Source organism: Diadema setosum, chromosome 15, assembly GCF_964275005.1.
Source record: "Diadema setosum chromosome 15, eeDiaSeto1, whole genome shotgun sequence".
NCBI lineage: Eukaryota > Metazoa > Echinodermata > Echinoidea > Diadematoida > Diadematidae > Diadema > Diadema setosum.
The window spans coordinates 2,191,675-2,216,828 of NC_092699.1; the positions used below are offsets into that span (position 1 = coordinate 2,191,675).

Below are 25,154 nucleotides of genomic sequence, written 5' to 3' on the forward strand. Positions count from 1 at the left end.
GATCAAGAGCCTCTGCAATGCACTTTTAAGAGCACATGCCCCAACAATACGCACTGTTGCTTCTGTAATTGGTAAACTGTTAGCAGCCTTCCCTGCAGTTCACTATGGTCAGATGCATTATAGGCAGCTTGAGAGAGAGAAAACTGTGGCATTAGGGCAGAGTAAAGGCAATTATGATCGTAAAATGTCCCTGTCTATGGCAGCAAAAGCAGAGTTAATGTGGTGGGTAGAGAACATAGACTACTGCTGTGGCAGCATTAGTCGAGCACCGCCATCAGTGGTGATAACTAGTGATGCTTCAGGACTAGGCTGGGGTGCATCAGATGGTAACGCCCATAATGGGGGTAAATGGAATGAGACAGAGAGAGAGAGCCAGAGCAGAGCTCAATGATATTAATTTCTTAGAGTTGTTATCTTATGCCTTACAGGCATTTTGTACTCACCTTGCTCACTTGCATGTGCTAATACGGTTAGACAATGCAACAGCAGTGGCATATATAAACCACAAGGGAGGCATCAAATCAAGAGATTGTGATGAGCTGGCTAAGAAAACCTGGGAATGGTGCAAAGAGCGTGAGATTTGGATTACAGCTACACATTTGCCCGAGTGCAAAACCAAATAGCTGATGAGAAATCAAGGAAGTTTAATGACCAATTGGAATGGATGCTCAATCGGGATGTGTTTCGTGAATTGTGTGATTACTATGGTAACCCAGAGGTAGATTTGTTCCCCACCAGACTCAAGTTGACAAGTATGTGTCATGGCTACCTGACCCAGGGGGTGTGCTGTGGATGCATTCTCAATAGATTGGCAGGGAGATTATTTCTATGCATTCCCACCTTTCTTTCTTTTTCGCTTGATTGGCAGATGTCTGCAAAAGATTGAAGCAGAGAAAGCAGAGGGGTTTATGATTGTGCCCAATTGGCCAACTCTCACTTGGTTTGGCAGGTTGTTGAATCTGCTGATAGATGAGCCAATAATTCTGCCTGTGAGCGAGAAGCTAATCACACAGCCTGTATCAGGTGTATCGCATCCATTGTATAAACGCTTGCATGTTATGTCTTGCAGATTATCCGGCAACACCTTCAAGGTACAGGCCTTTCAGATGAAACTACCAAGATCATCTTGTCTGCCTGGCGGCAGTCAGTCCACAAGCAGTATTCAGTCTACACAAGGAAGTGGTTGAATTTTGCAATCGGAGACAGACTAATCGAATGCAAGCGCCTGTGAATGAAGTATTGGACTTCCTTAGGCTACTTTTTCAGAATTCAGGTTACAGCGCATTAAATACTGCGAGGTCAGCACTCGCGTCGGTTGTTGTTCTTACGGATGGATACACAGTCAGTTCCCATCCTTTAATTTCGCGTTTTATGAGGGGAGTCTTCCACCTTAAGCCTCCCAGGGCCAGATATCAGACTACATGGGATGTCAAGTTTGTCCTGGATTATCTTCGCAAGTTTCCGGAGTTAAATAGTATGTCGCTTAAGAATCTTTCATTGGAGACATGTATGTTGATTGCCCTCGTCAATGCTTAGAGAGTGCAAACGCTGCAATTACTGAACATTGATGATATGCTTATGTCGCCCACTGTATGTACTTTCGTAGTTCAAGATCTAGTTAAGCAGAGCAGACCAGGGAGGACTGGTTTAAAGGTTGCTCTTGCCGCATATCCCCAGGATAAGCGTATTCGTGTCCTTGCCTGCCTCAAAGAATATATACGTCGTACCTGCTCGCTTCGAGGTCAAGAAAAGTACATGTACCTATTCATTAGCGATAGGAAGCCGTATAAACGGGTCACTACAAATACTATTTCACGGTGGCTCAAGGACGTGATGACTCGCGCTGGCATCAATGTAGATGTGTATAAGGCCCACTCTACACGGGCAGCAACAACTTCGAAGGCCGCATGCAACTCAGTCCCCATGTCAGATGTTCTGCAGCATGTCGGCTGGAGCGGGGAAGGGACCTTTCAGGCCTTCTACAACAAACCTGTCGCCACGCCAAGTACTGCCAGTGGATTTTCTCACGCAGTCCTGCAGTAATTCCTGCAACACTTGGGTAAGACATGTACAAGTATATATTGAGTTTCATTGTACCACCATGCAGAGATCATTGCTATTGGTAGGTATACACTGCTGTGTTTTTGGTACTATTTCCACCTTGTGTAGGATGTTAACATGCAGGTCAGAGTGTCTTTAAATTCTCACATTAGATCGAACGTTTATGAAATAAAATAATAGGATTAAACGAGAACTTAGCTGTTTGAAGTTTGATCCTTATTTTATGAATAAGAGGAGTGAGAGCTAATGTGCCATCCTCTCCCATCCATAGAATAGTACATGAGGTACACTAGTATATGAGTGAATTGTGAATAAGTGGTGAAGACAAAACGTTCGAACTACAACAATTTAGCAATGGCCTCATAAGGGAAATAGGCCCTAAAATTGTACATCTACCGGGTGTGTAGGTGCACTCTGACCTGCATGTAGGCCTAGAGATTAAGACTGACTGCGCCTGCCCGAACGGGATTTCACATTAGCTCTCACTTCTCTTATTCATAAAATAAGGATCAAACTTCAAACAGGTAAGTTCTCGTTTAATCCTATTATTATGCAATGCAGCAAGCCTTACAAAGCTTGGAAGGTGTGAGAAACATATCGGATGACATCAAAGTTTTTGGCACGAACTACGAGAAGCACAATAAACGACTCGAATGTACCCTTGAGCGTCTGCGAAACCGTGGATTAACTTAAAATCCAGACAAATCTTCACATGCCTATCTCTAGCTGCAACCATGCTTCATTAGACCTCATTTAAACATCTCCCCCACGACCATATATCACTTCCTCTACCACCCAACCTCTTCATCCGACATCTGTAAACACCGAGTGGTTAAGTCTGCTATACAATGGCCAGCCTGTCTTGAATAAAACATGAGCCGATCAAATTTCCACCAAGCAATTTATGATCATATAATTATGTTCTTAACACCTGCAGTCTCTAGCTCGGCGCTCTAATGCAGTACCCAACACATGAGACATGAAACCTACATTCTCCTCAGTTTTCTTTTTTTGGAGTATACGTGTACAACCTCTGAATTTGTCATTATAGCTGGACCAAGTTTTGTATTGTTAACAGATCAAGAACAATAGGACCCATCCTCTGACTCTGATGCCTATAATTCTAGGAGAAACGTTAAGCTTGCCAAGAGTTAGTTACAACCATTTGCAAGATATAGACCGATTCAATTTCGATGACCTATTCACCTACCGCCGCTAGCGGCGCTATAACGGTCGCAATAACTAGGTGCCAACGGGGGCTTCCAGCGAACTAGCTACCCAGCGAGTTGCACTTGCAGCTCAGCAGCCTAGCGTACCCATCGCGCATAGTTAGCCGGGCGCGGCCGCTGCGCCGCGGCCGGCGACCGCCGGCGCCGCGCTAATATTGTGATTGTTTACTCACTGTAGAAAAGTCATTCAGCGGCTTTTAGACAAATTGAGTGATTCAGACATATTGATCTACTTTGAAAGCTTCAAACGAAGGATCAGGGAAACACATTGTGCTGTTGTTGGGTGCACAAATAACAGGAAAAATGGAAATGGAAGCTGCACAGCAGTGTGTGAAATTCAGACACCACTGACGCATGATAGATATGCAATTGGAGACAATTAAGTGAAATACAACGGTACAAAAAATACATAGATATCGAAACAAATTATGTCCACTAGATTCTCTATTTATTTAGGCTTTCACTGCATAGTTGTAAAATATGTTGTTCATCATAGAAGACAAGTTTAGATCAAAGAATTTGATAATTCACTGATTTTTTTTTTTTCATCCTTCGTGTCCTACTTGCCAAAGTTAGAATACACTTCCTGGCTAGACTTTATTATTATGACAAACATTTTACAGCCTACACTACAGCTATATAAATGTTTCAAGATGCGTTAAATTCCTATATTGTTTTCACTTCTTCAATGTTCAGCACTGAATTGACCAAAGGCCTATTCAATTTTGGCCTGGAACTCTGAATTTGACTTTTGATAAAGTGATACTTATGAATATCAAACCATGGATGGTGGCAAACATCCGTTTCATAATCATACTAAGAAAGTATGATTTAAAAATCACTTTTGTAGATTATAATATTAGGAGTTAGCGTCATGTTATGCAAGGTTACTTAGACCGAAAACAGTAGAAGTTTTGGTTGTAGACATCAGGCGACGTAGTCGTAACTTAAGTTTAGGCATATACGGCCTAGAAACGCCTAGATTTATATTCCGTTTGGTTTACTTAGTTAGGCTTGCCTGAAGTTATCGACAACCGAAAATGATATAGGATGTAGGGTTCTAGAAGTCAATAGGTCTAGATCTAGTCTGGACTCTTGCCTAGATTTCTAGACAAGATCTAACGTTAGACAGATTCTACCCTGCTGGCCCGACACTCCCAAGTAAAGGCAAAAGCATGCCCTAAAAAGGTTAAGTTAAGTGATAGCTTGCAATTTATTGCGCCATATCTAGCTCAAGATTCTTATTCATTATTTGTATTTAATTATATCAGTTAACTTGTCAACAGCCTAGGCTTATTAGCAAGATTAGCAAGACGTCTGCCTGCGCCGAGCAATAATTCTCCCCAGCGGTTTTTATTCTCTTACACAAATGTGAATATACGGGGCTTATACGCGAGTACCCAAGTCATCGCCAAAGAAATAGAGTCCACAAACACTCATGGATCGTACCGATATTTACCTTGAAATTCAAGTTTTGCCTACAGCCGTATGTCATCTACCCATTCGCTCATAGTCGGTATAAGTTGCTTAATTTTATTTATTATTAATTAGCTAGCGAAAAAAAAAAATGTAGACTCTAGTTGTCACAAATCCAGATGCGTCGATCGCTGCCAGCGCCAGAGATAGCTAGCTGGCCGGCTGGCGCCGGGTGGTAAAAGCACTGGCTGCCGCTGGCACCCTTGCCACGCCCGCAGGGCGCTTGCCGACCCGGCCTGTTTAGCCCCCAGTTATGGCGTCGCCTTAAGAGGGCGCACTTCCATGAACAGTCGCTTGAATCGGTCTATACTAGCTGAAGTTGTTCTGACGTTTGTCCACGTCAGAACGGGATCGGTTTCTCTCGCATTATTACACCATTCTATAAGGAAGACGATCAAGTATGGCGTGCATCGTCATTTTGAATCCGGAAAAACGAGAATAAATTTTTGGAAAGAAACAGGGTCTTCAAAGCCACAATGGTCAAGGGAAGGGGAAGGGAAGGGGATTCTTAAGCACAAGACACCAGTGACTGACAGTGACGTGGTAAAGATTTTCAAGTTGGAAGACGCCGAGACAGAGACAACACTTGGTCTCCAAAACAAGATGTTACTAGATATCATGACATATACATATATATATATATATATATATATATATATATGACAGAGAAGCTTTGAAAATCTTTGGGGAATGTTCACGACTATGATCTGAACACTAGCGAAGATGGGCAAAATTACTTCGAACATCGCGATATGCTCACAAAGTAAGTCCAATCGTGAAAATCAAGACGAAGAATTTGGTGGTCGCATGTATGAAATACCATGCTCTTCGAGATGCCCAGTCGCTTTATTGCTCAAGTACCTATCTTCCTTGAAACCCCAAACCACCTTTTGACAGTGACCTAAGTTTTCAACTCCATCCGAAGGACCTTGGTATGAAAATATCCCATTTGGGATGAATATTTTGGAAATAAGATGAAGATGATCTGTGAGACTGCTGGATGTGTCAACCGCTATACAAATCACGATTTAGCAAAGGCAGTAATAGCCCTAGACAGTAACAGCCCTAGATTTGTGCCAGGGGCACAAGTTTGAATTGTCTCTAAAAGAGATATGCCAGAACCAGTGATGAGAAAAAGAAGAAAATGTGTGCCAATGTGTCACAGAAAGTACAGGGGACAAAGTTTAGAACCTTAACATCGGGTTCTAACGACAAATTAGGGTCTTTGGGTCTAATTGTTGGTTTGAATACACAAACATCAGATCCAGATTTAGAGGCACACTATTCAACTCGACTTCGCCTCGTTGAGTAAAACGCCCAAATGTTTCACCTCATGCGAAATATTGTACCTTCGCACTCGGGACCATTCAATATTTGTATAACATCAACCCCTTCCCCTCCATCTGTATAGTATCGAGACTAAATCTGTGAAAAACAAGTAGGCCCATGTGCTTACAAAGTCACAAGCCTATATTCCAAAAGTCTCAATGTTCACAGATTGTATAGTCCTTCTCATTTCCTCTTAACCGTCGCTGAATTACTTGCGGTAATTTGCCATATCCTGTCAGATTAAACGAGCCTGTTAAAAATGATGTCTTTGGAATCGTGGAGATGTATGCTTCACTTTGTCTGTTTCGTCCAGGCTTGTTGAGTGCATCTCAGTGTGAAGTTGTGGTACCTGTAAACCAATGGACATTTTCTTCTTTTAATTTGTCTTTGTGTATTGTAGTTATTATATCCAACTTGGGGCCATTTATTCCGGAAGTCATCTAGGAAGACTGCTACTGACTGCAGCCTGTCTCCTCTGGCCGATCTTGCGCCCCAGGTTGACCTTATATTTCACAATAGAAACAAATCAAACAAAGTTTACAAACGTTGATACACAACGTTGTATGTTTACTGAACAACCTTACATGAGCAAATTTATTAAAGAAAAAAAAATGAAAATATCGAACGATAAGATGAAAGTAGATAATGATCTAGTCTGACATTTCATGTGCCCATATACAATATTATACAGAAATCCCTGCTGGTTGTGGTTAGTAAGCCTGTATTTACCATTTCAGTTTGTTGTGTCTGAATGCCAAAGATTAATCAAAGTCCAGCTGCTATTGCGAGGAATTAACACACATTCTGGTAAATTTTGAAGTGGGACCTTTGAGCGTTGACCTTCCAATTTCGGATTCAAACTTAACCTGTATGTTTAAATAGTGTAATTCATCAACACACATTAAAGATCAATAAAATCTGTCCAATATTTTTATTTTTCAATTATCGTTCAAAATCAATACCTCTGTAGTGGGTCTCCTACACTAAACTACACAGCCGATTTTTGGTACTTTGAATATAAACATGTACATATTCCTGACATTAGCTGGCGAAGCAGATACTATTAGTATAACTCCTTCTTTTAAATCTAATCTTAATGAGAATTTCAGTGTTTTGCTTGTGTAATTTTACTACTAGCTCTGAATGGGAGTCCTGGCATAGTGAGCAGTGAGTTTTGACTAGTGGATTTAGAATGCTAATTGGACATGTGTTTCAGTTTCTTGTACCGACGATACCAAATCACATTAAAATTGTCAATTGCTTGAAAAAATTGTTGACATGTTCTCATTTAAAGGGATGGTATACTATTGGTCGAGATATGGATTTAGCTTTTAACTTTTTTGCAAGAAAATTAGAAACCACTTTATGAACAAAGTAAAGCAAAATGATCCCAATAAAATGTGTGTCTAACCATTTATTAGTATAGCTTCTCTTTGGATATCTTTGCCATTTAAAACTCAATCTTCACCAAATTAACTTTGAATTTGTCTATCACTCTCGAAAAAGATCGAGTGAAAATTTTCACTCTTGAAGGAGTGAATACAAAAAAGAGTGAATTTAGGGTAAAAATGCTCATTTTCACTCTTTATAGAGTGACCTCAGGGATCACTCCTAAATCTTCGAGTGAGCCCTGAGGTCACTCCAAACTGAGTGAAAATGAACATTTTCACTCAAAATTCCCTCTAATTTCACTCTAAATTCACTCTTTTTTGTATTTACTCCTTCAAGAGTAAATATTTTCACTCGAATTTTTTTTTAGAGAGATAAGAATTATATTCTCTTTGATGTTTGAGTTTTTACTTTATAAAAACAAAATCATCCAAAAATTTTATGTACGCATGCGGAGCCCACGTGGTGGACGTTTCGAGAGTTTCGAGAAACACACATGGCGCTTGGGAAATAAAGTCCATTGGACGAATCCTCATGAACGAGATAGTGATGTATAATTGTTTTGTTCGGGTTTCGGCCAAAATGAGAGGTGTACATAGTTGGGACTCCTTTCTTCTAGAGGTTATAATAATACGTTGTACACGGATATCATAACAAAGAACCAATGTTTATTTGCATACCCCTAATTTAAGAGGGTAATATTTTGAAAATAGACTGAACATTTGAGTTTACCGATGTCTTTGTCATTGAATTATTCTTCACAGAAGAATTTAATGAAATATTCCCAAAAAGTAATAGCATATGAAAACTGGACTTAAGTAATGACCTTTACTATTTATTTTTTTTTTTTTTTTTAACACGATGGACCATTTGCAAAGGGCAGAAAGTCATATTGAAACTAGATACAAAGAAAGCGATCTTATCAATTTAATAAATGCAGGAAAACCGAGCCACTTGATACTGTAAAAAAAAATGCAAGCTTTTGAGCTTTCGACATTTCGCCGATCCTTTTTAGGCAATTCATGACATGGTAATTTACCATTTTAGTCCAAATGACTACATTTCATCTTGTTCCGACTAAGTAAAACGCTTTTGCCTCCTCAAAAGAGAAAACCTTAAAACACCCCAATTAGAAATTCTGATACGGATAATTTCATTTCCTTTTGTGGTAACCTACGTAATGGAAGATGTTTGTCAACAATCCTGTCTAGACCTGTGTTCTTCAAAGCTATTCTCAGATCAGATCGACGTGAAGACGGCGTCGCTCTCACACACCAGTGAAAAAACATTAGGCAAAGTCCTTTTGGGAAAGGGCGTTCTCTCATGAATTCCTTGATTTTCTTCGCAGAGAGGCCCAAATTGATTCCAAGGTCCTTGATGACTTTGTCGTCGTTTGGGATGTCTTCGGCCATTGCGTACGTAATTGATTGCAAATCTCCTGAAATCGCCTCACCTTTCCTATTATAGATATAAGAAGGGAATTCATATTTCCGTTTTAAACTGGTTGTACTGAACAGTAAAAGACCATAATATGGTCACATATTATGTGACCGTGCACCATAAAACGAACAAAAAGTCGCACACACTGATTTTGTGTGAGGACTGAAAATAGGTGAAATGGGTCAACAGAGCCGATGTTGACTTTTTCATATTTTCTGAAATGGCAAGTCGTCTTCTTCTACATTGTGCTAAAATTTGGGATCATAAAACGGGCAGGAAAGTGTGCTTTTTAGCCGATTTTCTGGAACATTATTTGGCAGAATAGTGTGATTTGGGTGTCTTTAGAGTCCCGTTTTCATTTCTTAAAAACCTTGTATACACTCTTCACTTTCAAGTCATATAACTTTTGAAAGGATGGCGCTACTGCTTTGAAAGTTGGCATTGATTAAGGACAGAATGGGTGATTTCAAGTTCGGTGCTAGTGCTAGTGCTAGTGCTGAGATAGCACTAGCACCGGCGATAAAACCGAACTTGAAATCACGTCGGTGTTGGGAGTTGACCTCAAAGTTATTACGTATTTCCGGTTGCTGGTGCTGGGCTCGGTGTTGAATGTCGTCTGCTGAACCGAGCTCCGCCGTTTGTGTTAGCGATTTACGTGCTTTTTTTCCATTGACTAACACTAGCCCCTAGGGATTATCATTTTCGTCATTTCAAGTTCGGTGCTGGTGTTAGGGTTGCCGTGCACTCATATTTACGTCCATAAGTAGTTGCACGTTTTACGTGCAAAGTCTAGGCTAATGCAGTGGTCGCCCACGTAACGTAAACGAACACCGTCGACATGGCTTTATAAATCTAAGCCTATGAGCAAAATTAGGATAACTGTGTTTTAAAGAAGGGATGAAATTTGTGGCATTTTAATCATTCTTCCTCGTTATGTGTCTAAAACTAAACAGTCATGGCTACATCTTTTTATATTTGACTTTAACTATGCGCTATCACTTTTTTCGTCGCGCAATTCCCGCGGAGCTCGCGGTGCTGTGATTCCAACACCTAGTGCTGGTGATCGATAATTTTGATCGGTATCGCCTCGTCAATCTGACCGTCGGTGTTGGAGCTCGATTTAACGCTGTTATTCGGGGGCTAGCACTAGCACTAGCACTAGCACCGAACTTGAAATCACCCACTGTGTTAATAAGGCATAATCAATTTCAATTTAATCTGATAATCCCTTCATTGTTGTTACTTCGGTGGTTTACATCCTGTTTTTGTCCCATTCATTGCACATCCAACACGGCTTGTTAAAGATTAAGCGCTTGAATAGACGCTGTACTTCAGAGCCTCTTTTCTCAGTTTACACTTTTCCTGAGTGTGTGCTTTCTTTCCAATATTTAGATAGGTTAGGAGAGTCCATTTGATTTCAGTTATACATCATTTTAAAGTTAAAAATCTGCTCTTTCAGAATATGCTCTTACCTAAAATGTCATGTCTGGCGACTTTTTGTTTGTTTTGTGGTGCAGGGTCACATATGTTATTTATCTTTACCATGATTCTCTTTTCGCAGGGCCAACAGTCCTCATAAAAAAGCTCATATGACATACATTCTGTGTTCGAACCATATTTCTTTTTCGGATTAACGAACTTTCGGAATAAGGAACCCTAGGTCATTTTCGGATTAACGAGCCTTCGGAATAGCGAACCCTATTTTATTTTCTGATCAATGAACCTTCGGAATAAAGAACCTTCGGAATAACGAACAGCACCCATACATGTATGGATCAGAATTTTGAACGATGTACAATTGAGCCAAAACAACGCAAAATTCAAAAAGTAGGAAATTCTCCAAATCATTTATCTTACCTTAAAGAGTATAATTCAAGCTTTAGTATGAACCCAATTATACTAGGATTTTCCAAGAAGAACAAGTTTTTATTCACCGCGGAAGTTTACCATGTCCAGAGCAGCGAACGTCCGTGAGGAATAGTACTGCACATACATTTGAATACCATTAATATAACTTGCAACGATCTGATTCAATTCAAAATCGTAAAGAAATATTTTAAGGGACATATGTATGTGTTGGCAGAATATTAAGCTTGTACTCTGAACTTGTACGTAATGGTAGACAACTGATAATTAAACCAAATTCGTCATTTCTGTTGAAATATTACTCTTCCGCTAACCACTTTCTCCAATTTACGGGCATTTTACAGAAACTCAGTATTTCGACCCCTTATTTCACTATGCCATACTTAAATCCTTACTCCCAAATAATAAGATACTTTTTAAGATGTAACTGATCTAGGCAGTCTCTATAACCCAACAAACATAGCATAGTTTTCATCACGGAGGCTCGCTTATAGCTGCACTGACGGACGTTTGGAACAAACAAGATATTGAACAATGCAGTTCTCTTGAGTTGGAAACGCATTCTATTCACAACAAACAGCTATTTCATGTCCAGAACAAACTCCTCCGCAAAATCCTACATAAATATTACCAATTATCAGTTATAAAAGCTTGTTTATCTTTCTATGCTGAGGAATTGAAAAAAAAACAAAACACTTTTTTACATCTCTCGTAAATGAATGGACAAAGTACGTGTAATCTCAGTGACGTAGTCCATCCTTGAGAACGAATATATTTATCAAAATTTTGTAATCACGATGTAAAGATTCAGGTTCTAAATTTGTTATCTGAAGTCTGCAATGCAAAATCTACTTATAACGAACATGATGACAGCTAAATATGACAAAGAATTCACATAAATGAACAAAAGAAATGTGCTCTGTTATCGAAATACGAAGTTTAGCTCGGGAGGACAAATGAATACGTTTCAATGTGTATAGGAAGAAATCTCTCTGCGTTACCGAGGAGAATCTGTGTTATTATATTAGTCAGAAATTATATAAAGTTCGATACTCCGAAGTTTCGTCATAACAAGACACAGTAAGTCCATATAACTTGGATGGATGTTTGTGACTTCGATATTATACAATAATGGTTCTTATAACAAACATTTTGTAGCGCGTCATTTCGGAGGCTCGTTATTCATAGGCCCTACGGTTTGTCAATCCGAAAATTGATTAAGGTTCGTATAATAATGAAGCTTTTTTATTGGGGAACGACAGGAATCTCAGAAGTTTAATCGAAAGGTTTGCTAATTGGAATATGAAAAATCAGGTTCGTTTATCCAAATGTAGAGAAACAAATTAACAACCAAATCCTCCAGATTTCAAAACCTCATAATAATCGTTTTCACCTAAACGAATATCAGGCCCATTCCACTTGTAGAAGAACGGACCTAAAGAATAGTGAACCTTAATATTTAATTTTCGCATTGACAAACTTTCGGAATAAGAAACCTGCTGAATTATAACTACGAACCCCTCCTTTTTTTCATTTTCGGAATAACAAACCTTTGGACATTCAGAGTAACGGTAACGAATCTTTGGAAGAGCGAACGTATCAAAGTGTGACCTTAAACCTATTACTAAATCATCACCTTTTTAGCAAAGTAATCACAAGGGCATAAACAACTTGGAGATCTCTCTGTCTCTTAAAAGTAAAATAAAGAAAAAAAAAAACCTTTGGGACAGAACTGCAAATCAACATTGCTTTTAATTGACAATAATCATCAGACAATAATTGTATACTTCATTATTTTCTTTCGCTTATGACGACGCTTCAATGAAAGCTCCTCCAAGAGGAGCTTTTTTGTTTGTTTAGTTTTTATTTCAATTTCAAATTGAAATTGAAAGCGTCGGTATAACGGGACTGCACTAGCAATTCTTTTCTCTATGTGTTGGAGCTCGATCCCTTCTCTGTTTCCTCTCATTTCCATTCAACTGCTTCCAAGTCCTTTCGAAACTTTTACGTTTCTTCTTGACACATGCCCATATACAGACTTTGACCGTCATTTCATCCTTTCTGTTTCATTATATTTTGAATGTGACCTTTCGGGTTTGTTTTGTTTTGTGTTTTCTCTGTTTGGTCGCAGCATGTTCAGGCTACTTAGTGAATGAACCTTTATGAAAAGAAAAAATAAGAATGTATTAAGGCATAAAATATTGAGACAATTACAGCGAACGTCCGTGATGGAGACCAAAACTGTATGTGTTCTGTTTGAGATGGCCGCAGTGACCTTCCTCAAAAGATATACACGTAGAGCATCTGTCACTAAAAATTGGCACTGTTCCTCTATCTCCTACTATGCAATCCATGGACTTATTCTACCGACGAACATCCGTGAACAAAACGTTTTCCTTTTGTTATTACAGGTAAATTGAATGATGAACGTTATTCACTTTTGGGTATGAGAGACTCAGTGATTTGGTAATATTTTCAAATAACATTAACTTAATGTAGAGTGATATATTTGTAATTATCAGAAATTTCCTTTCTCGGACCGTACGTCCGTGAGCGAAACTTTCAGAACCTATAACAGTGCAAATTGTCTCCAAAACCTCATCAGAAAGAAATTTAAATGCACAGAAATTACAAATTACAAATTATAACTTGGTTTTCAGTGTTTAGCTGTTTTTATATAATTAGAGGGAAAACAAGCGTAAAATTGCGAGTAAATTTTGAGTTGTTCGTTCATCATGATCACATACGCGCGCCTTAAAAATTCTGAAACTACTGCTCTAAGCTCATTGTTTACTTTCTAAAACTTTATTTGTCGCTATTGGAGCTACAAGTTTTAAAGAAAAAAGGACACTTTCGAGACAATTTATCCCTATCGGTCGGATTGCGTACGTCACGGACGTTCGCTAAGATTGTCACGGACGTTCGTTCTACTACTAGGGTCATGTTCCAGGACGGGTACCTAATCGACAGAGACTACGTAGCCTTCCTAACTCTTTCAAAAATTTGAAAAGGTATTGCAAATTATAAGAAATTTGACACCCTTTCAACATATAATGCTCAGAGAGGGATTAGAAGGTGAATTTTCAGAGAAAATATTAATTATTTGTTTGGTTTTCGGTGAATCGTATTGTCCAAAAACTGCAGACAAGCCCCAGTCCGCTCCTAGCATGATATGCATCTCCTCGGCTAAAGAGCCAAAGGTAAAATGTACCTTTGCCATCAAATCCAGATGGTGCCCCACTCGATAACGTTTGAATCATCACGGACGTTCTTTTTTTTCCCGGAGGTTCGTCTAAAAATGTAATTTCGGCTCTCATTTGACAAGGGATGAACAGAAACTCAAAACAAACATACTATTGTGTGGCTAGATCTTAGTTGATTAAGACTCAGAACAATATCGCCAATAACGTTTAATGGGCTACGATCTTTATTAGTAAATAGCGGACGAACGTCCGTGACGAAAATTGAGTATAATCTTGTATAAAAAAATGCTACGTCCCATGTACAGCCAGCAGACGTACAATTTTTTTGCAGGATATGTACATTAGGTGGAACAACGAATTTGCGTATACATTACAGTTGGGACAACAAAGTAGAATTTGCAGCAGCGATAGAAAAAATAGCATCTCGGACGTTCGTCTGTTTAGGACTTTGATATTTCAATTGTTCTCTGTAATTTTATACGTTCTTATAAAGTTCTTATAATTTTGTGGTACATTTCCATGATATGTCAGATCGCAGTGCAGAAAACGGTCAGATATTAGATGCTACGTACCATGAAAAAAGGCACATCATTGGTTTGAAAAAACGAAATTATTGTGAAAATAGCGTTTTCCTGTATTTTTACGCTTTAAGTCCTTGTCAAATGCAAAATATCCGTCAAAAGTCAACCAAACCATACATTTCCTGAAAGGAAATTTACCAGGCTTTGAGATGACATGAAAGAATCTGGTTTCTTAGATCATCTTGGTGTGTTCTAAGGGAAAGAGTGTCATAAGGTGCAAACATTGGCAATTGTACATCGTTCAAAATTCTCACCCATATATCTATATATATATATATATATATATATATATATATATGTATTAATGAAGATTTGCATTGGCTAGTACACAATCTGGAAAAAAATGTTCAACTTTGTATTTCTACGCGTGCAGAGCCGCATCTTTAAGGGTGCTCACTGGTCTGAAAAGTTCAATGTTGCACCCGTAAAAACTGCAAAGTTGCACCTGTAAAAGGTGCTGCCATTGCATCACACGTAAAGATGCAAAGTTGAACCTATTTTTCTCAGAGTGTAGGAGACAGTTTTGTCTCTGCCTTGGCTCAGAATCTAACTGCTTCAAATCTGTGTACAATATCTTACAGGCATTATTTAACACTTCTAATTATTTCATTTCTTCACTGTTTTATAGCATTAGTTGATATCATTTGCTTTGTTTAATTTTGCTGGTTTAAAGGCAAGTTTTAATTTATACAACAGAAATATGAGATTTTTGTCATTTGTATACATGAAATGAATAAAAAAATGTCAGAGCTAGACATCGCCAACTTCTTGATTTTAATATTCATAACGACTGGTTAAGAAGTGTCCTTCGGAAAATTGTAAAAAATTAGAATGTCATAACTTCCTTATTTCTTATCCGATTTAGATCATTTTTGCACTTTTCTGCCGGATTTTGTTTTTGTCTTTCTTATGAAATTGAAAGTAAAAACGTGGTGGATTTTTTCTTTACAAATTCCCAAGAAATATATTGCAATGTAGGAAGAAATATAACCACAACAAACTCACACGAATTCAGCTATTCTTATCATATAAATACATAAGATGCCATCAAAATCACCCCAAGTAGGGAATACCGTGATTCTTAGGCAGTAAATAAAAACCAAAGGACATAAAGGACAAATTCACCCAAAATTATTTGCAAATTGAGTCAAAGAAGCTAAATGAACACATTAGCATAACTAAGGAAAATCGGACAATCTGTACAAAAGCAATGAATCTTTCAACTCTCTGTGAAGCCATAGCTAAATGAGAAAACTACTAGGCCCTACAACTATGACAACCTGTGAGGTCACTTGTGTACAACAACATAAAGAAAAAAGTATAGAGAATGGAATATATTTTCATATCTCTAGCAAAATAAAAAGCGCTGTACCTCTCTAGAAGGACAGTGGGAACAATGTAGCCTGAACATGTCAGTAACAAGTCGAGGAAATGTATACTTTTTTCATAGTTATCTTTATATTTCCCTTGTATCGTTTTGTATGCATTAATCGTAGAAGGTATGGTGAATGGTATGTTAGTAGTGTTGAAATTAATAATATTTTTCATAAGTCACAATGTCCAACCTTATAAAAATAGTGGAAAAAGATAAGACGTTAACATGATAATGTGTGTGTCTACTTCAGTACGCATAATATGCATTTACACAGACAAACATCCAAATAAAAGTGCATCTTACCACATACTATCGTAGAGACCGCTCAAGTTGACCCGATTTAGAGCCTCCTTGAGGTCACCTTGGCTCCTTTCTTCTTTGTTTACCCAGCTGTTGAAGACATCGGACTTGGCTTGTTTGTAGTCACCGTTTGCCTTCTCTAGTATCTGCTGTGCTTCTCCGTCCTCAAACCCCAGAGCTGCACACATTTCACAATAATATGCATCTGGTACCAGAATGGTCAGTTTCTCGATTTGGATTTTCCTGACGGGGTCAGCATCTACGAAAAAAATCGTTCAGTGTGAGTCATTAAATATTGTATTGTATATTGTAATCATCGAGCAGTCGGGGTTGAAATCCATTTCCTGTACAATGTGAATGTAATAAATTGTCACAAATGCATTGAATGTTCTCTTTCCTTGAACTAGGTTTATCGACAGGATGAATGGCTATACTGTCTATGAAGAGTGCAGGTATTTGGGGATTTGATGATTTATACCCGGCTTTTGACTCTTATAAGTTAAAGAAGTGAAATCTAGCACATTAACATGACCTTTGACCTTTTGAACCTTTGACCTTTTAGCAAGAAACTTCGAAGAGAATCTGTATTGGGTAATACATGCATACACTAAGTTTCATGAAAAAAATCATGCAGGCATTGCATAGATAAGAGGGAATCTATGACATTTGAAATAGTTGACCCTGACCTTTGACCCCCTTACGTTTAACCCATGACACCTAAATTCCCTACATGATCACTGTCAGTCAGTAAATGCATATATATATATATATATATATATATATATATATATATATATGTACTAAGTTCCATTAAGATACTTTGAAATATTTTTGACATATGGAAGAAAAAAGTGAAATTTTAACAGTTTCACTTGACCTTTGACCTCATGTCCCAAAACTCTATCTTGGGAATCTTTATTTGATGGTTCATGTATACACCAAGTTAAAAAAAATACCTGTAGGCATTGCATAGATATAGGAGAAATAGTGAATTTTTGATCATCAATTATTTTTTGACCTTGACCTTGAGCATGTGAGACCAAAAGTCGATAGGCACAGCGTCGCCCAGTCATATACATACACATGCCAAGTTTCATTAGGATGCCTCTAACGGTTTTTTTTTAGATACGCTGTCCACAAAATTCATTACGGACAGAAGGACGGACGGACGGACGGACGGACGGACAACTCCGGCGACACTTAGTGGCGGAGGGCATAAAAAACAATGGAAACGTTTAACAAAACAAGGCGAGATTATGATAAAAACAAAATAATAAAAAACACATGGGGAAAACAGATACCACAGGTACATAAAGAACACAAACTCATTAACATTGTGTGTTTGGATGATCGACAAATTGATGTGTGCGCGTAGAAAGCCAGAATAGGCTTCCTAATATATGTTGCACATACCCCGCGTTAAAATCATTGCAAAAGTACTTTAAAAAAATCAAGTCAATCATAACAAAAAACAACAACATTAAACACCATAATAAAAATAGAAGAGAGACCAATATATACCCATTCAAAGGAATTATATGAATACTTATTAATCAATATTTTTTTTTTTGTACTGTCTTATGAAAATATTAATAAACTGTATATTGAATTTGCTCAGTTCTAAAGTATTCCATAAAATGGGACCAGTATGACGCAACGAATATTTAGATTTGTCTGTTCAAAAACGCCATCGATGAAAATGATTTGACGATCTTGTATAACGATTATGTACATCAGAGTCCGCAGAAGACATATTTTGTAGATAAGGTGAAAGAGTTGCATAAAAGAACATATTTGCATTTTATTCAAATTTTGCAATTTAAGATTGTGCAACGATTTAAAAAGTTTAGATGTTGATGCTCTATAATCTGGCTTTGCACAAATTTGAATTGCCTTCTTTTGTAGTATAAAAAGTCTTTAAATCTGGCAAGAATACGTATATCCCCAGAGTGAATTGCAGTAAGATATAAAAAAAAAATACCCATTATAATGAGCGAACAAAATGTAACTTGGCAAATCTTATTTCAGTCGATTTAAAATTCCAATAAATCGATAATTTTTTGTACAAACAAAATCAATACGATTTTTCCGACTTAACTCTAACTATTCTAACTAGAATAACTGTAACCTCTTTCAGAAAGTAGAGGGAACGATATTACTCCTAACATGTGTCAGTAACATGTCGATGGATTGTGCACTTTTTATAAAAATGAAATTTTATGGAATTATCTTTATTGTTTCTTTATATCGTAAAAAGATAGATAAATGGCAGGAGCTACGGTACATTTTTTTATTGTTGTTTCTGAATATTCCTGCCATTGCATGCGTGAGGAAGTAAAATGTGAAAACTAGTGGAACCAATAAGGTCTTTTAAGTGTTCTGCTAAAGTGAATAGGGGCCCTTTTGCGAGAACGTTCTTCAGACATTTATATATATATATATATATATATATATATATATATATATATATATATATGATATACCAGGTGTCCACAAAAAAGCGGAACGGTGGATTTTCAGTACCTTGCGTTCTAAAAGTGATATATTTTTTGACATCATTAGAAAGAGCATCTTCCGCAAGTTGTTTTTTTTTTATTCATGGTTGAATCATTTCTTTGTAACGTTTTTCAAAAACCCGTCAAATGCAATCATAAAGCCTTACTCTGTACAAATTGCACTCAATGGATACACATAAAATGCGGATGTGTCTCTCTTAGGCAGTATAATGATACATCTTGTCAGTTTATTAAGTGGGAATGTCCCAGGAGTCTTTTTCAACAAATGCCATTTTGGAACGCTGATATAAATACTACATTTCAGCAGCCCCAACTGGTTGATTTGTCACAAATGTCATTTGATGATGAGTCCACAAGAATTTCATCTGAATTTCCAAATAGTAAGGGATCAAAGATTTCGCATATTAACATAAGAAGTTTGAGAAATAAGGTTGATGATTTAAAATTATTTTTGGAAAATAACCCATATGAAATACTTTCCATCTCAGAAACGTGGCTCTGTGTATATCTAACTCTTTATTACAGATAGATGATATTGTTTTGAAAGGAGGGGTATAGATGAAAATGTGGAGGAGTTGGTTGTTTTCTGAAAGCTAGTATTTCATATGTAAGAAGAAGTGATCTCGAAGACAGTGAGATAGAAAATGCTGTGGCTTGAAATAAGACAACAACATCACAATTCAAAGTTACTTGGTATTGTGTATCGTCAGCCAAACAGTGGAAATACATTTCTTAATCGTTTTGAATTAAATTTAGAAAATGTTAGTGATTTATCAAAGGACATTTTGATACTTGGTAATTTTAATTGCAATATGTTTACAAAGAATAATTTATCGGGGCAATTTTTGATTTATGTGATAACATGCAATTTACTCAATTATTCAAAAACTCTACAAGGATAACGCTAAACATTAAAACCCTCATTTATTTGATTCTTGTTACAAATAATTTAGAATCATTGGAAAGTGGCACACAGTCAATGGGAATTAGTGACCATTCATTGGTTTACCTTGTCTTAAAAGAAAAATCACCAGCATCAAGATGTTCACTGATAAAATTTCTTTCATATAGGCATTTTGATGAAGATGCATTCAAGCAAGACCTCGAGACCATAAAGTGGGATGATCAGTTTGCGAGAAATGAAAACGTAGAAAAGATGTGGCATATCTTCAAATGTAGAGTAAAAGAGGTCTGTGATCGTCATGCTCCCTACATCACTGTAAAAGAAAAAAGTCTAAAGGTTCACCATGGATAACGAATGAGTATTTGAGTAAAGCACGTGATCGTGATTATTTTAAGCGCAAATATGATAAGTATAATAAAAGTTTGGATTATTGGGAAAAGTATTGAAATTTGAGAAATGCAGCAAATGTCCTGAATAAGAATCTGAAACGAAATTATTATAAAAACTTATGTAATAAGAATTGTGATACGAAAACATAATGGAGAGTATTGAAGCAATTGTTGCCTAAACAAGATTTTAGTTCTGAAATTAATCTTTTTTAATAATGAAATTCTTGAAGAGAAAGAAAAAGTCCCATTCGAGTATGTACGCCCATGATTTTTTATCATGGCTACTACTAAACACTGATCAATTCAGTGCTTAATAACGTCGATGCAGGGCAATTTGTCAATCAGTTGCAATGAAAGCTGCTCATGAGCATTTCATGAATTTGAAAGGAAAAGTTGCTGAACCTTTCAATAAAGTGTTTAATAGTGTACAAAATGAAATTTTAGGTAACCGAAACCTTAATGCAAATGCATTAAAGACATCAGACTGAAAATGTATTTAAGTTTGTTGAACTCAAGGGAGAATTTGTATTAAAGGAACTATCGCAGCTTGATACGTCTAAAGCAGTTGGAGTTGATGATATACCTCCAAGGTTGCTTAAAATAGCTGCTCCTTTTATTTTTTTATTTATTTATTCACCGTAAATTCAGCATAGAAAAGAGTACAGTTAAAGTATGACAAGCAATATACAACATATGATCAACAGTAGAATAATACATAGAATGCATCAAATATGGAAAAGGGGAGAAAACAAGAGAGAGAGAAAAAAATAAGCAACCAAAATGTACGGTGGGATAGCCCATTCAGCTCAGTCTACGAAGACATGGCTGTTCTTCCATGGGGTCCTAATATAAGATTGATATTGATATCAGGATTAAAAAAAAACCATTCAAACTGTAAAAAATATGTATATCTCTGACAAGAGGAAAAAAACTACATTGTATGTTGACTACGCTACAAAGAAAATAAACTTATACTATAGAGGGATTATAAAAAATCTGGAACAAATGATATTAATTTACTAGAAAATAAAGCAGGACTACAAACAACGTTTAAGCTTGGAGGGAGATTGTTGAATTGCACAGCACCCCTATGATAAAAAGTTCTTTTACAGTATTCTGTCCTGGGTTTTGGCAATGGTAAGTTACCTGTTGACCTAAGTAACTAATTAAAATGACAATATTGGAATTGATTTTTTAAATACGGAGGTGCAAAATCATTTAATGCCTTAAAAACCACGGTGTTCAAGTGGCAACAACGTCGAGCTGCCAAAGACTTCCAGCCTAGACGTGCATGCAGCTCTCTGACCGACATATGTCTATACGGACTCATTCCTAATATTATTCGACATGCTCTGTTTTGAAGTTTCTGTGATAACATTATGTGTTTAGTACTGGTTGAACCATACCATAATCAAAAATAGGAAGAATAATTGCGTTATAGACAACTTTTAGATTGGACAAATTGATTGTATGTCGTAATCGGGATCACAATTGTACCAATTTACTTATTCGAATGCACATCTTATCAATATGGATGTTCCATTTCAGACATGGATCTAGGATCATGCCAAGATATTTCGTAGAATGTACCTGACAGATAGTATTTTCATTTACAATTAATGCAGTTTATTGCACTTTTTAACTTCATCTGAGAGCCAAATAACATACAAACAGTTTTATCTTGATTGAGGCACAACTTCGATTTAAACAACCAACTGAAAATGTTCTGTAGTTCAGAATTCAAAACAGACTCAATCATAGTGATGTCTGAATGTGAAAAATAAAGAACAGTTTCATCAGCGCATAAATGTATTGAACAGGAATTTGCCCAAAATTGACCCTTGCGGAACACCGTACTATTGGCTTCCACTGATGTTGATGAACTAAAATGTGTGTATATCATGCCGTCAAACGAAGCTGATGGGGTGCTATACCCCCCCCCCCCCAAACGAGTCCTCGTTTGAGAAGTGGGAGGATATGTATTTGCCCATTGCAAAATAACTTTCTACTCAGGCGTGGCAAACCTGGAGGCCACGCCACGTTTTAATGACTACAACAGCTGTCATATTACGTAAGAGCATGATAAGGATATCTGCCTGTGGCAGACCATTCAAAGTGAACTCAATTTTCTCTATTCTTTCTAAAGTTTTCAATTTTATATTCTATTGAGAAATTCTATGGTCATCCGTTTTAGATTTCGAATGAAAAAATTTGACCCATAAATAACGAAAATGTATACACTCGCACACACACACGTACACACACACGCACCATGGAGCTACATAGCCCATGCCAAAACCAAAACAATTTCCTCCTCTCGCGGGTGGCCCTCCGCTGTGGCGGTGACTGATGCTTAGATTAGGCCAGGGTCAAGAAACAGGTGTTTTATATCTTTGGTTTTTAAGTCCTTGATTGCCGAGATATACACTGGCATTGTCTACAGGGGTGTAGCTTCTTCAAACGAGAGATTTGCCTCATGTCTGCGATCAGTTAAATAACTAGAGGACCATGGCAAACAACTCTCAGCAACACCTATAGCAGACAACCTTTTTTAACAGAATGCAAGGATCAATAGTATCAAACACTTTGCGTAAGTCTATAAACACTGCACCGGTGTACTGACAGTGGTCTATGGCGGTCAGCCAATCATCAGGTACTTTTAGTAAAATAGAAATGGTTGAATGATTTTTTCCTAAAGCCCGGCTGAGCTTGGGATAAAATGTTGTTATCTTTCAAATAATTAGTCAGTTTGACTTAACAAGCTTTTCCAATATTTTAGATACCGAAGGCAAAATAGAAATAGGTCTATAATTATTTGGGGATGCTCTGTCTCCAGTTTTATAAATTGGAATTATTTTTGATCTCTTCCAATTGGAAGGAAATGTACATTCTGATAAAGATCTATTGAATATGTGGGTCAATGAAGAAACAATAACCGGAACAGTCATTTTTAACATTAAAGGAATTAGCCCACATTTGTAAACCTGCAGCAATTGGTCTCATAGTTAGCATGGAGTTTGGGTATGATTGCAGTAACACCTGTGCAAAATTTCGTTCCAATTAGTCCATTACTTTCATAAAAATAAATGAAAATGCACCGTAATCCGTATGCAAGCGTATAACGCTCGCTAGCTCCGGTCCACGTAAGTGTTACATGTACAATGTACGTAGCTATAGCCCGCGCTCGTAATTCGATTTTGGGTCGGGTTGACCCGGTTTGAAAAATGATTTTAAAACGATGATTTTTCTCTCTTTTATCGAATGGTATAGACAAAGAGCGACAGGTGAGGTATGTTACTGTTATAACTTGTACTTGAAGTCATATTGGACCTGTTTTATGCAGTTTTGATTTTCGTGGGTTTGCAAATGTGGGCTAGTACCTTTAATATAGAAATATTGTCTACTCCCGTAGATTTCTTATTACTCATTCCCAGAATTGTCTTCATTACATCATCTTCCGTTACTGGATTAAATTCAAAACATGAGTGCACAGAATTAATTTCAAGAATATTATTTCTGAAATCCGGAATAGTAGCCGCTTGTTTGGATCCTATATTTGCAAAAAAAATAATCATTGAATTGATTAGCCAAAACTGAACTGTTGTTGCTATCAGTGCTGTTGTTAACAAACTTTTTTGACGGTAGGAGCGGTTTAAGCACCGACCAAACGTTTTCACCAGAAGAGCAATTAAAAACATTTGATAACTGTTTAGAGAAGTATTCTTTTTTTTTGCCAATCTGCATTGCTTTGTTACTAAGTTTCTGATTTTACGATACATATTCATAATATATTCATCATTGTATTTTGAGGCCTTCCGTTTCAGATCATCTCTCTTTTTCATTAACATTTTAATATTTGCGTTTATCCAGGGGGCAGGCTGTTTTCGTACGCGTTTCTTTTTAACAGGGGCAATTTTTTCAATCGAATCCATAAAATATGTTTCCCAAAGTTCAATTGCTTCATCAATAGTTGTGGCTGCTGGTATTTCATGCCAAGGATGATTAGACAAATGAATACGAAAAGCTTCCAAATCTACATTTTTAAAATTTCGGTAACTTATAATCCTAGGACTTTGCACAGATTTAAAATTCAAAATGAAATAACATAAATTGTGATCACTCAGTTCAACATTAATTACTCCATAAGCTTTTACTATATCAATCGCATTTGTCATCATATGGTCTATTAAACTCCTAGTATTATGCGTGACTCGAGTAAACTGCGAGGTTTTTATTTGCTGCAATGAAAATAATGTATTTATTTCTTCGAAACGTTTCAAAACTTTCGACTTATATCTCTTGCAAATATCACAATTTATATCTCCCATCACAATAATATTTAATCTGAAAGTATCAACAAAGGTTAAAACATTTTCATATATATTCATAATTTCAATTTTGCTGTCAGGATGGCGGTACCAGGATATAAACAAAGAAGGCCTACATGATTTAGGTCGGACTCTGATTAAAATAAGTTCATGCGAATCAGTTACATCAGAATGTATCACCTCATAAGGAATTGAACTGCGAATATAAATAGCGACACCACCGCCATTACGATTCCGATCCTTACGGACTATATCGTAATGTTGAATACCTATTACATTATCACTTATAGAATCATCCAAAAGTGTTTCATTCAAAGCTAAAATATGAATATCATTATCATATAAAAACAGTTTTATTTCTTCGACATCACGATATAAGCTACGAATATTAAGGTGAGTACATTTAAAATCACTATTTTTGAAGTGGTCGTATTGTCGTGATATATCAGAACAATCATACCCATCATCGTAACTCGAGTTCACAGTAGGTGTGATGGAATCTCTAGTATCGATATTTGACTCATCGGGTATACAATTAGCAAAAGGTAAGCACTGAAAAACGCATTATGTACGTCTCCAGTCCAAAAATTCGTATTGTACATCATCATAATGTTCATTTTTTTTACTCCTTCACATATTGTGTGCGACCAGGCTGAGCATTGGGTGCATTGTAATCTCCTTTGGTTGTCTTTGACTGCCTTAGTACATATAACACAAAGGTATTGCACAGTCATGTAGCAAAGATATGTATTGAGAGGTGATTGAATA

At 37.0% G+C, this 25,154-nt stretch overlaps 1 non-coding gene across 1 annotated transcript; it reads right to left on the minus strand.

Moving 5' to 3' along the window:
- Positions 1–16,526: 16,526 nt before the first annotated feature.
- LOC140239361 (small nucleolar RNA snR51) lies at positions 16,527–16,627 on the minus strand. Its single transcript, XR_011901978.1, has one exon. It is a non-coding gene; the product is annotated as a small nucleolar RNA snR51 (small nucleolar RNA).
- Between the last annotated feature and the right edge of the window lie 8,527 nt (positions 16,628–25,154).